Source organism: Pempheris klunzingeri, chromosome 6 (genome assembly GCF_042242105.1).
Source record: "Pempheris klunzingeri isolate RE-2024b chromosome 6, fPemKlu1.hap1, whole genome shotgun sequence".
Taxonomy (NCBI): Eukaryota; Metazoa; Chordata; class Actinopteri; order Acropomatiformes; family Pempheridae; genus Pempheris; species Pempheris klunzingeri.
The window spans coordinates 13,001,131-13,013,509 of NC_092017.1; the positions used below are offsets into that span (position 1 = coordinate 13,001,131).

The 12,379-nt window shown below is 41.9% G+C and overlaps 1 protein-coding gene across 2 annotated transcripts in view; it reads right to left on the bottom strand.

Moving 5' to 3' along the window:
• Positions 1-12,379, bottom strand: part of tle2b (TLE family member 2, transcriptional corepressor b) — a 78,503-nt gene that overhangs the window by 28,318 nt on the left and 37,806 nt on the right. The window lies entirely within an intron of this gene.

Sequence of the window (12,379 nt, forward strand, 5' to 3'; positions counted from 1 at the left end):
AAAACACCTCAAGCACTCTCACAAGCTTTCCGCCTGTCACACAGCTGTTCAGTGCCATTGCATTTGTCCATTTCCTAAAACTCGCGAAATCCATAAAAATGCTCTTTCTTACCCCCAACCACCAACAGACACGTGCACGTGGAAACGCACGTACACGTGGCGAACGTAGCAGCCATCCGCAGAATACAGCTGCCCGCACACACAGTGCAAGCACACAAACACATAAAAACATAAGCACACACTCTCTCTGTGTCACACACATACACAAACACACTCACACACACACACTGAACCTCTGCGGTGTGTCTAATTCTATCTGTCTGAGTGCCCTCAGCCTCATTTTGTTCTCTTCTTCACTCAGCCGTTCTCTCTTTTTCTACAACAGCTCTCACACTGGGCCATTATTACCCTATTCATCCTCTTCCTCCCATCTCTCTCCCCCTCACATTCTCTCTCATCTCTCTCCCCCCGGTTGCTCGCTTTGACTCATTTTCTCCCATCTTTCTATTTTTCTATATTATTTCCTTTCTTTCCATTTTAATTTATCCTCCCTCCTTTCTCTCAGCTGCCCTTTTTCTTCCTCTTACATCAGTCCCTCTCTTCTGTTTTTTCTTTGTTACTTTGCTGTCACACATTACCACGGCCTTACTGTAGACATACATTTTTCCTCCCTCTCCCTAGTTTTGCTTTCTCTCTCTGTATCCCTCTATCCTCACTAACACATGTTTCTGGCACTTGAAGATACTGGAGAAGAAGAGAGAAAGACAGCAAAGGGGCAATGGAGGGCCGTGCAATGACTGACGGGACTGCATATAGTAGACCATCATGCAAAGGCACACACACACACACACACACACACACAGACAGCCTGTCAATTACTGCCAGTATCATCATGACTTCATAAACTGGCTATCAACAGACACACAGCTCTGTTCCAAGGACAGACAAAGTCTTATCACATCATACATGCGTCAACGTATACATGTGAGTGAGTGAGTGAGTGAGTGAGTGAGTGAGTGAGTGAGTGAGTGAGTGAGTGTGGATAGTATGTGTGTATTGGCCATAGAGAGTAAAGCGACAGCAAGAGAAAGGAACAGAGATGACAGAAGACAATGAGTTTTTAAAATAGGAAACTGCTCAAAATAAAACGAGGCATAAGGCAGTCACATAGTGGGGACCTGCATATGGTCCATACACTCATTCTTAACAGAGAAAATCCCGACAGCCCCTAAGAATGGCTGTATGAGCTGGCCATCGTGGCCTTGTAGCCGCAGTTAGCAGGTAGCCTTCACAGGTTCCTTTCATGAATATATCTGTTTCCCTGTTTGCCTCACGTCATTGAAGTGGGAAAGGTTAGCTGTCAAAAAACATCACAATCACAAGATGGCCAACCCTGACAAGGTTTTCAGGATCAATAGACCTACTGTACATGAACAGCAACTTGTGAAATGGCTCAACATAAGACAAAGGGAAGATTCTTTATCAATGATCACTAATCTATAGTGCAAATTATTTGATTCTTGGGACAAATGTTAACATTGTACATCAAGGATATACTATACATAATGCATGTTTCCTTTATTTCACCGATCCTGTATTATTTTAATCTGTATCAACAACAACTTCTCCCCTCAGTTATAGCTCTGCAACTACACCACATTGCTGCCTACCAAACAATAGTCTGGCCTCAGGCCACAGATCAATTCAGATGACCTAGCTGAGTTTTGGCCAAATAAAAGCCGGACTGACAGGACTGATGCTGGGCCACAAGTCAGATCCAAGCAGAATTGGACATAAGACAGTTTCTAAGGTGGTCATAACTTTCAGTGAAGCTATACAAATAACTGTAACTGAACAGAGAAGAAGAAACAAACACTTCAAACAAAAGAGCTTTTTGCTCAAAAACCATCAGAGAAGAAATTCAGTGTTTTTTTTCAAAAAGGAATAACGTTAATCTAACTTTACGGCAGGAATAAAAAACAGCCACTTTGCATGGCCTTGACAGCAAAATGTTAACCAGGAACAAAATTAATTCAGCACAACAAGTTCTGAAGTAATTAGATAATTGATTAATGGATCTCTTTGAGTGGCCAATGATGACACTGATGAACTGATGAATGATTTTAGTCACATTCGGTGTACAGTAATATAGTAGTAAGAAAATAAGAAATGTTGGGATTACATCACATCTCTCAAATGTGGTAAATATAATGTAAATCTAATTATACAGCTTTTGGCTGTATAATGTAAACCTTTGATAAGCACCATGCAGACTGTAAACTAAAAGCTAAAAGCTGTTTAGCACATTACACTGATTTATTTGATCCACCGTTATTATCATTTATTGCGAGTTAAACCGTAGAAACCACAATCATTTTATATTTTGTACATGCTTCATAAATTCACTACACCAGCATAATGTTGTTGATCAACTTCTGCAGCATTATGGCATCCCACCGACTCCATGGACGGTCCTGTGAGTGGAAGATGTCAAACAGCGGATGGGTTAACAACAGAGTGTAAGTGAGCTGGGCTGAAGCAGTCTGAGCTGGGCCAGGCGTCAGAAACAACACGGCACAGTCTCGTTCCACAGCCCTGCCAAAGCACAGCCACCAGGGGGTACTGGCATAGAGTGACTGGATGGAGGGATGAACGGATGGAGGGATGAATGGATGGGTAGATACAAAGGAAGAGAGGGGGCTGGTCAATAAACACCTGAGGGCAGATAAGCTGCCAAATGGCAAGGGGACAGAGAAACAGAAAAAGAGAGGCTTTTAAGTGAAATAGATAAAATGTAAGTGAAAGAGAAAGGCGGACACAACAACTTTTAATTTACACGAGCAAAAAATATCCTAAATTGTTCCCCAAAATAGACAAATAGATGGAGGAATAGAAATAGGAAGTAATTATAGAGGAGACTGAGAAAATGGAGAAGACAAGGAAGAAGATAGAACGAACTGCCGGACAAGGACAGCCTGTTCCAGAGGCTATGGCGCATATTAGCCTGTCGGAGCCTGAGGGACACACACACATAGTGGGAGCGTGCTCAGACTTGTCGTCTCGTCAGATCACTGACAAGATGATAATCACAACCAGCAAAACGTTCATATGATCACAGTGCCTTGTTGCTGCATAATGACACAACCTGAAATGTGTAAAAAGGTAAAGCACACACACTCCTACACACATACAAAAATGCATATATCAATATAACACATACATTCAAAATCTAAAATACTAATAATAATAATATCATGTGGAAATCATATATTTTCTACATTAACTGTGTATCTTGGATGGTCTAGTCAAAGTCTAGCAACAAATCCCTTTTCTTTAAAAAGATAATAATCACTTAGAGAAGACAAGAAGCAACAGACATCTCTGCAACTTGGCAGAATTAGAGAGTTGGAGTAAAGTGAGGAAATGTGAAAACAATGGGTAATATCAAGGCGAAACATGAGCATAATTTTAAATTTTTTTCTACTGACTGGCAGATCATGTGACCTCCAACAGGCTCATTATCATGAAAATCTAAACATAAAAAAATAAAGGTCATATTAGGTGTCACAGCAATAAAGCCAACACTTTGCACCTGCATTCAACTGTCATCAGGAAGAAATCCATCAGAGTACAAGAGGCAGCAGAACCAATTTCTATACCAACACTCGGCTCAGTGGACCAGAATGCAATGCAGAGACAAGCGCTGTGCTTGGCGCAAGAGACATAATTCTCAATTTTTCTTGACTGGGAAAACTCATTCTCCTGCACTTACTTTGCAATTGGTATTGCTATTGCTGCTGCTCTCTCTCCGCCCACATGTTTAACCCGCAGCGCAAATGCAACACGTTCCTGCCTGTTCTGTGAGGGGTGTCAAAAAGAAATGTAGTAAATGACTAACTGAAGTAGAAACAGGCGAGACAGGTGGATAGATGAGGCAGTGGGTACACTAGAAAAGAAAATAATAACACTCACTCACAAAATGAGCCTGCACAGATGAATAGTGTAACAGAGTATCTGCACGTGGAATTTTCTTTTAATAATGAGCCAGAGTCTGACTGATCTGACATAGGCAAAGCTTTCTTTAGAGATGGGGGGGGGCCTACTGGAGTAATATCCGCCCCCTAGATGTTTTGTTTGAAAGGCTTGGAATGAGAAGGCGACCAGCGTTGTGTAACTGCAGCATATGACAGGCTTGTATTAGCTAAAAAGTGATATATGGAAGTTCATATGCAGTGCCTTGTACTTCAGGTCAGAAATACAGACAAGCTCGAAAGGAGAGATGAACTGACAGAAAACCAGCTCAGGACTTTCCTTGTACACTTTTCACCCATGACACTAAAGTGAACTTGAACTAGATCAGCAGGGAAGCCACTTCCCTGTGAAAGATCAGCATTGTATTTGGTCTCCCAGCATGACGGCAAGCAACAGTGACTGCGTTCATCTTGCCAATAAAGCTTGGTGAATTTGAATGTGATGAGCATGGGTTGAGATTGGCACGGGAGGAGGGAGATGGTGCCCAGTGTGCTCGGGTGCTGCCAGCTGTGCCAGCCTCTGAGTCCCACTACGGCTGAGCGAGCCAGCTTTATGAGGGGGCGGGGGGCTGTGTGTGTGAGTAATACCCCACTCCTCTACACACTCTAATTGCTCTCAACAAAAATCTCTGCCATCTCTCTCCTCTCCTAGCTCCGGTTTTATTTCTATTCCTAGCCACTCTCTCCGGCTTGTTACTGGAGTAGTTGCTAGTTTGAATCCTTGGTTGAGCAAAGCACCTAACCTCTACTTGTAGAAGACACCAGCTGTAAGAGGCATCTTCAGAGGTGAAAGTGTGCCACAGAGAGAATGTGATGCATGATGTTGATGGGGAAAAAACAAGCACGCTCATTCTACTTAACCTCGATAGAAAGAGGGTTATGCAAAGTGGAAGAGTTCTGAGGGTCTGACCTTCATGAATTTTTGTTCAGAATTTTGGTGATCCACAAATGAAGGCTTACAGTATTCCACTGATGCCCTGAATAAATTATTGTCTAAAAATTTACAATGTGTATGCACCACAGTCCAGCAGTCATGACTTGTGTCCAAAATTATTTTCTTGTTCACTATGTCCTAGATAGTAAGCACTCAATTAGGTAAAACAGTAAGCTGGTTGAGCGATCAACAGAAACAGAAATAAATAGAAAATTAAAGGTGAATATTGATAATCAATTAATCGTGTATGTCATTTTTCAAGCAGAAAATACAAACACTATGTAGTTTCAACATCTCAGTTGTGAGGATGTGCTGCTTTTCTTTATCTTACATGATATAAACCTGAATATTTGGAGGTTTTGGACTGCAATTCGACAACATCCCCTTAGGCTTTAGGAAATGTGATCATCATTGTTCACTATTTCCTGACACTTTATAGACCGCTAATCAATAAAAAAATGGCTTGATAATTACTTGAAAATTAAAATAATCATTAGTTGCAGCCATTTATTCTGATACTTTCAAGATGAATTGTCATCATTGACACATGCGGTGTCTATTTACCTCGATGTTGACATATATCAAAGGCTAATTATTGGATTCAGCTAAATGTAGTGTGTATGCTATGGAGTGATTTTGGCCATATTGAATGTTATAGTGCCTCATAGTCTGTGCACTGCATGTGAATGGCTGCAGATTACCCTCATTTACTTCCAGGAGTCAGAGGGAGTGTACGTATCACACACACACACACACACACACACACACAAACAAACCTGGAGCTTATCTCTGTCCCCTGCTTTCTAATTGGGCTGCTCTCCCCTCTGTGAACAGTTTAAGGTAAATATTTGTAACCAGTGACGTACTAATCACCCACTGATTGGGGTTGTAGGCACAGAGCTGTTCAATGAAAGCAGCCATTCCTGCTTCCTCTCTTTTATTCCCCCCCACCTCCTCCTCTCTTTCCTCTTTCTCTCCACACAATCAGCCTTCTTCTTTCTCTCTTCTGCTGGCTCATTTTTCTACTTCCACTGCATAGATATATATAAATATCTCTCTCTCTGTCCTCTTGCTCCGTTTTCCCTCAGTGCACTTGGCCGTGCTCTTTTGCTCTCGCTCTCTGCCCTCCTTCTCATTCTCTTTCATTTCTTTCTCCTTCTTGCTCTATCTCTCTGCCCTGCTTCTCTCTCAGAATCTCCCTCCGCCCTCCTTCGCTTTTCTTTTCTTGCTCAGTCTTGTTTTCCTCTCTCCGCTCTCTCTCTCTTGCTCTCCTCTGGGCAGTGTGCCAGCTCCTCTTCCCTGGCGCTGAGCCAACTCCTCTCTTCCTCTTTGCCTCCTCCTCTCCTCCCTCCCTTCCTCTATCCCCCTTGCCTCTGATTGATGGCCCCTCTATTCTAGAAGGAGAGGAAGGGAAACAGAGAAAGAGAGAGAGGGAGATGGAGAGGAAGGGGAGCAGCAAAGCACACACAAGCACTGAAACGCGCGCACACACACACACTCACACACAAAAGCACTAAAAAGGCACACACACGTGCGCTCTCGGGATTGTGCGCACAAATACAAGTACACACACAAGTACACACACAGAGAAGCCACCACAAACAGTCGTGCACACACACAAAAGCAACAAGGGCACACAGAAAACCAATCCAAACAGAGCAGAGGAGAGCACACATACAAAGAGCTGTGTGCAGAGCAAGCAGAGCCTCCCAGCATGAGACCAACAAGCACACGCACACACACACACACACACACACACACACACACACTTCCTCAGACACATACACACACACATAAAGACACAGATTCAACCTTCAGCGCAGTAACAATACAAGATAGGCAGTGGACCAGGCAGCAGAAACATTTAAAATGAAAAATACAGACAGACAGCTCACTTCTACTCCTCCAACACACACACACACACAAACACACACAGGTGGATATTCAGCATAGTTACTACAATAATTTCACACAACACACGTATAAGACTGCATGTAAGGACAGCGGTGTGAGAGGCAGAGGACTGGTACGTACACATGCCTCTGCAATGTACACACACGCACGCACACACACACACGCACGCACACACACACACACAGGGAATGTTTCTAGGGCATGTGACAGTGAGACACAAAATCTGTAACTAACAGTTGGGGTTGAAGTTTGTAGTGTATCTCTCTCTCTCTCTCTCTCTCTCTCTCTCTGGCTATATCATACACTAAGCTATTAGTCATATTCACACTGTGCCAGCTCACCAGCTTGCATTGACAGACTGCATACGGCTTCAAACTCATGTCGGCCGCAATGCAATCAGACACAAAGTAGCCACAGTAGCAAGGCTGGCTGCACAGGATGTATGTATGCAAAGGCAGGTAAACATGTGCACCTCACACACACACACTAATGACTCCACATCTTATTGTTGTTTGTGTCTGACAGGTGCTGGAGCATGCATACTCTATGGTGCAGGACAACACAGTTTTTGACAGTTAACGTCACAGGCAGTGCTTGAATTGAGCTTGTGTACACTGTGTACTGGACCATTTGATTTTTTCCCACATTAGCACTCAAGCCTCTTATGGCGTACCTCTACAGTAAGTCCTGGTGAAATCAGGTACATTGTGTACCAGAACCAAGACTAAAAACATAACTAAGCCAAAACATCTGTGTTGGAAATTGATTCAGACTGTCAAAAGGAAAAAAGAGACTAAGGAAACTTCATAAACTAACCTCAGCTGCTCGCTACAGTGCAAATCAGATAAAGGGTACAGGTGGTGCTATCTGTGATAACACTGAGCCTCCACTGACCATAAAAACCTGTACAAAATAACATGGCAATCCATCAAATAGTTTGAGCTATTTCAGTCTGGACCAAAGTGGTGAACTAACTGATTGACAGTCTGACACTGTCATCCTCAGAGCCATGCTGCTGGCTAAAAGGTTTTGTCCTTTAACTATAAATTGTACATTAAATTTGCAATGGTAAATTAAGTTTCATATATTTAATTATTTAAAAAAATACTCCAACATATGCTGCTTGTGAATTTATTGATGAATTTTCATACAGAAATAGATTTTTCATGGGATGTGCAGCAGCAGTCATACCTGGAGAGTACTAGCAGCTTATTTTTTTTTGCGATTCAAGCACTGGCCACAGAACATGGTAGCACATACAGCCACTATCACATACAAGTACATCTACACAAACACTTACACAAGGACACATACACACACACATACTCACACATAGCTAAGCCAATACAGTCTGTGTAGCTACTCAGAGCTTCTCTGCCAGAGTGACAAAGCCATTACGCTAAAAGGCTAGCTCCCTGGGAATTTAATCACTCGTTTTCTCTCTCATCTCATCTTTCTCTCTTTCTTTCTCACTGTTTTTCTTTCTCTCAACTTATTTTCTACCATTCCTAAAGGGTTATATCACACTATATCCCGCTCTCTATGCCTCATTATTCACAAATGAGCTCTGTTACACATGTATGCACAGGCATTCACACGGTATGAGAGGGAATGAGAGGGAGAGACATCAAAGCTGCACACACACACACACACACACAGCACAGATGCTACAACATGTGCAGAGAGGAACTGCATACACCAATGATCAGAGAGAGTGCAAACACATACCATAAACACACACACCCAAAGTCATTTGACCTCTCCAAAGCCTGTTCTAGTTGACCCACATATGCAGCCTCTTTCTAATCCAGCCCTTTCAATAAAATCAGTCAAAAAAAAAAAAACCTCTGACAACAACCATAGGATTATCGACTGACTAGGTGGTGGAAATGACAGAGAGAAAAAAAAAAGATGAGGCAGAGGGGATGGAAAGAGTGAGATTGAGAAAGAAAAAGGGAGAAAGAGAAGCCCAATCCTATTACGAACCAAAGCGGTGAGTTGAAAATGAAGGCATCTCTCGCTTGCACTCTTTCCCTCACTCTACTTCTCCCTCCCAAATGAAATGAGGATTCAGGTCACAACTTCAGCCAAATATACCAATGCCTGCATGCTCACACACACCACACACATGTGCACAAACATGCATAAAAAGGCTACCTCAGGCTAATTAGGCAGGAGGATAAGCGCATGCACACAGACTTTTTTTACACAGCACAAACAGATAAACATTCTCTCATGTGATCTCCCACTCTTGCTTGTACAGTCCTAATCTTCCTCAGTCCCTGTTTCTGTTTTATTCATTTTCTCAGTTTACTTCTTCACTTTGTTCATCGTCTCTCCCCCTTTTTTTATTCTCTGATTTTTCTGCTCTCTTTTCAGCTCCATTCACAGTTTTTTTTTTTTTTTTTAATTGTACGGCTGATAAAAATGCAGATAATGCCGTATTCCATATATCACGAACTATCACATAAAAGAGAGTGCTCAAGAGAGACTGGGGTGCTCACTCCTTTCTGTCACACAGAAACACACGCACATACACACCCTCAACCTCATATGTGTGGTGGTGAAATGAAAGGAGGGAGCAGGAAGGAAGGACAGCCAGCTGCTTCATCTGTCCTCAGGAGTCCACAGGGGAAACAGTCTGGCTGCCGAGCATCCTGACTATCAAACACAGCTTCCTATAATATCCTGCCTGGTCTGTGAGCCACGCCATCTCTCTATCTAGCATTCTGATACAGTATGTAAGGTCTATATATATGCTAACTCTAATTCTTATAATATCCTATCTATAGTGTGTCAACCTGGCATTCGTATGGTTCTTAAAGAAAGTATAAGCTATAGCTAACATGTTGACAAAACTTCATTGATATCACAATTAATATTAATTGAAGTGATTCATTGTGGACCCAAATTGACTGCAAAGGTGCTGGTTCCAGTAAGATGCCTGAATACCGAGCACTGTGCTATATAATGTGTATTATTTAAGTAGTCTGTTGGTGTTCGAGGTTTGGCTTACATGGTTCCTAGCTAGCGTTTAGGCTTTTAACTCAAGTTGTTTGTATACCGAATGGCTGGAAATTAGTAACTAGCTACAGGTTCACTATCAGCTCAAGGACACACTGACACACACCGATACATTACAGTAATGGGATGCTCCGTCTCACCACTAGACCACCTTCCTGCCTGTTAGCCTGTTAAATTGTTGTGGAGGATATTTTAAAAAAAAAGCATACAGATCTAAGGCTTCATTCATGATCCAAATATTTGAGGTGTCACATTTCACAGACCGAGTATTAAATTAAAAAATTAAAAAAATATTAAAGTAAAAAGGTGTAAAAGAACAAAAAGAGGGCCCTTTCTTGCTCACAACATGGGTGCAGAGTATTTGTGACACTTAAGGAACAATTACTTTAATCTTCTAATAAACAGGAATGTGTAAGAGACATCAATAGCATACGAATAATACAACAGCAACTAGAGTAGATGGGTAAAACTGTTCATATTTGACCTTCAGAACTAAGTTTGGCATTGAGCCTTGAGTTCTTATTGGATCTATATTGTCCTTTTGTTAAAGAAGATCGTCAAAAAAGGCTTTTCAACATTCTGATATTTGCTGTATAAACATTTTATTACACCTGTCAAAGACTTCATGGTACAAGGGCTGATAATTAAGCTTATTATTATAAATTATAAGAGAAAGAAGTGTGAGCCCATTATTATTTAGCATCTATCTTCTCATTGTTGCAGTTTTTCTTTTTGCTTTTCTTTTTACCTTTTCTATTTCTCCCCACATTAACAATGATTTTTGCATCACTGTTAATTGTGATGAGACTGTGAGCTGCATAACTGTGTGCACGTCTTTGTGAGCAGTTGTAGCTATCACTGTGATTACGTGGTATAAACATCTAAGAAGTGCACTATTTTTCTGCCCCCATCCTCCAATACAGCTTGTTTGCATCCTAATCACCTTGCGGGATCGCGTTGTATAGCATGAACTATTATAAAAATTCAATTGTGACCCAGGTTTCAACTACACAGCCCTCCCCAGGTTGTTGCTATGATATCATTAAGCATCCTCAGCACCCCGGAGCCTTGTTGCCTAGCATCCTGCTGTATAAGGCAACTAAAATGCAAACAAATATCCAGCTTCCTAACATCACCAATTTCTCCTGCTTACCTAAATTGGTGCCACAGCTCAATGTGTAACCTTCTGTAAAAAGCACAACTTGTTTGATTTTAACCTTTGAGTCCACAGTATTTCAATCAGCTTGACTCAGACAGGCTGCTGCTTGGTTCCTTGGGATACCGATTTCTAAATAAATCAGGGAGACATTTATACGCACCTAAAAGTGGTAATGATTGTCCATGCATAATCATAATGAAGTAACAACACTGAGTCATCCAAATTGGAGTCAAAAACTGGATTTCCCTGCTTCCAGTGATATGATTGTGTAGTGACTGTAGAGGAGGAGAATAAATTAATGATGCAACATAAGCTGAGGCCATGTCTTCCTCATGCGCTGCGATTCTCTTTCACGCTAAAATTAAAACACTAACATGTGGCGTTTATTTGTGATAGGAAGTCGGCATGAACCCTTACAGTAATCTGACATTTTTTTCATGGTGCATGTCAGGTCTCAACCCAGTTGTTTAGAAACACTCACCTAGGCTGTTATTGACATGCAGCCTCAATAGCTACCATGCTGGGCCCAAGGGTCTACTGGGAGACACTATCCCAGAAAAGAAATAATGAACCTTACTGCTAAAATCATCCACTACTGTGAAGATGCACATCCAGGTGGGCTCACAAACAGCTCCTGATCATGGTGTGCTGCAACACGGGATAAAAAAAACATTTTTGGGTGTGTTGGAGACAACCACATGTTGAACTGGGTCGAAGTTAGCCAGTTTTGTCTCGAGATTACTTTTACACACGTCAAGTTCGGTAGGTTTCAGACAAAAAGCGTTCAACATGTGAAGACTTCTACCTGAGGTCCATGTTGATAAAACTATTTAGCTGCTGTCCAGTAGTACTGTGCTAGTATTCTGATTAGCCCTGAACAGACTCTGCGCTTTGCTTAATGGCCTTTTGAAGTTAGCTGCTAATGGAAGGAAAGGCAAATCTCATTCACTTCCTCCCTGCCACATTTTCATATTTTCCCAGGCTGCACTCACAGGTCACAAGTTCTCACAAAGCTAAGTCTAACAAAGCCTCCATTCTTCTTCTTCACCTCCCGCCATCATCCTGTTATGCTGCCGCGAGAATCAGCTGTCAATACAAAACCTGCTTCAATGCATTCACCACACACCTTACAACAACACGTACAGCACATCATCACAGATGTAAGCTGCCCTGTGCCAACCACTGTGAGCCCACAGTATAGGACTGAATTACAAAGTCACTGAATATACATGTTGTGAGTCTGCACGTAGCAGGGGATACAGGCAATAACCATCTAGGCCCCAGAAGTGCCATATCAATGAATATAGAACAACCACA